We start from the raw sequence: 1956 nt of genomic DNA, 5'->3' as shown, positions 1-1956 counted from the left end.
ATTAATAAGTTTATATAAAAGTTTTAATTTTTTATGTATTTCTTAGTATCATTTTATTTAATTCATTTGGTCAAGTGCCTAACATACTCGTAAACCCTGGAATTACGATTATGTGGCAGACGTACCCTACCTTAGGGGCGTCACACATTAAATTAATACTTGCCCCCAAATCACAAAGTGCATGCTTACATTCAAACTCCCCAATCGTGCATGGAATAGTAAAACTACCAGGATCTCGTAGCTTTTGAGGAAGTTTCCTTTGCAAAATCGCACTACACTCTTCTATTAACTATACTGTTTCATAATCACCCATCTTTCTCTTGTTAGACAGAATCTCCTTCATAAACTTCACATAGTTGGCCATCTGTTCTAATGCTTCTGCGAACAATATATTGATATGTTGCTTCTTGAACACCTCTAAAAACTTTGCAAACTGCTTATCCACATTATGCTTGCGAAGCCTTTGTGGATATGGAATTCTAACACGATGCTCAATACTCACAGGTGGTACCTCTTCTTCCTTGCTAAGGTCTTCAGTAACCTTTTCTTCATTATACTTCTCATCTTCTATGCCTTTTGTCTTTCCCTTCTGACCTTCTTCTTCTGATTGATTCTTCTTTGGCCCTTCATACCTTGTTCCACTCCTCAAAGTAATAGCTTGACACTGTTCTTTAGGATTAACTTCTGTAGTGCTTGGAAAATTTCCTTGAGCTCTATTAGACATTAAAGTAGCCATCTGCCCTATTTGAGTCTCTAAACTCCTTATGGACGCTCTGGTTTCAGTCATAAATTGGTTAAATACATCAGGTTGGGGTTCAGCTGGTTTCATTGGCATTGGGTGTGGTAGTCTATTTTGTGATTGATAATATCCAGGTGGAGGTTGTTGGTATGAATGTTGTTGTTGATATGGTGGTTTATTTTGGGAAGGTTGATATTGCGGCTGAGGTGGAGGGTAAGGTTTTCAAGTGTTTTGAGTATTGGACCAGGAAAAATTAGGATGGTTCTTCCAACCTAGGTTGTAGGACATGGAATTTGGATGATTGGGTTGTCTTTGGTAATTTCCTATAGCTTGTACTTCTTCCATGGGCATGTTATTCATATCTAGAGCAGGGATTGGTTGGGTGGATGGGTTGTACCACACAATTCACACAAGTTTTGAACTTGCATAGCTTGAGATGGGAGTGTAGTCTTTTGTAGTTGCTTTGTCAAGGTTGCTACTTGAGCTGTAAGCATTGATATAGCATCCAACTCCATCATTCCAGCCACCTTCTTTGGTTGTCCCCTTTCAGTTGGCCATTGATAATTATTCATCGCCATCTCTTCTAATAGCTCATACGCCTCATTAGCACTCTTACTCATAAAAGCACCTCCCGCCGCAACATCTATAATTGTCCTATTTGTTCCATTCAACCCATTGTAAAAATTATGCACCAACATCCACTTTTCTATACGATGGTGTGGACACTTCCTTAACAACTCCTTAAATCGCTCCCAAAAATCATACAGTGACTCCTCCCATCTGATAAAAATTATTCATCTCTCCCCTTAGTTTTGTAGCCTTCGCCGAAGGAAAGAACTTGGCAAGGAACTTCTGAGCTAACTCCTCCCATGTAGTGATAGAATTCGCCTGTAAAGATATCAACTGTGACAGTCAGTATCCCGTGATCCATAGGGGGAAAGACCGGGTAAAGCTGTGCAATCCCACATAGCCTGGGGAAGGTCAAGTGTGATGATTCTAAGACTGTGTAGGTATGGGACTACATAGTTGAAGAGGGCTTAAATGGATTGATGGGTACTACCTATATTAACAAGATGCATCTTCTTTTAGTTAGCCCATCACTTGAGAACTCCAAAGTTAAGCATGCTTGACCTGGAGTAGTCTCAAGATGGGTGACCTCCTGAGAATTTTTCCCAGGAAGCGTGCGAGTGAGGACAAAGCACGCTGGAAAGACTTGT

At 40.2% G+C, this 1956-nt stretch overlaps 1 non-coding gene across 1 annotated transcript; it reads left to right on the top strand.

The window, feature by feature from the left end:
- The first annotated feature begins 1447 nt into the window (after positions 1-1447).
- Positions 1448-1552, top strand: LOC133813119 (small nucleolar RNA R71). The gene has a single exon (XR_009884161.1). It is a non-coding gene; the product is annotated as a small nucleolar RNA R71 (small nucleolar RNA).
- Positions 1553-1956: the final 404 nt, after the last annotated feature.

This window comes from Humulus lupulus, chromosome 1 (assembly GCF_963169125.1).
Source record: "Humulus lupulus chromosome 1, drHumLupu1.1, whole genome shotgun sequence".
NCBI classification, from domain to species: Eukaryota; Viridiplantae; Streptophyta; class Magnoliopsida; order Rosales; family Cannabaceae; genus Humulus; species Humulus lupulus.
The sequence above is the reverse complement of the archived record's forward strand: the minus strand, read 5'-3'. Positions and strand labels throughout refer to the sequence as shown.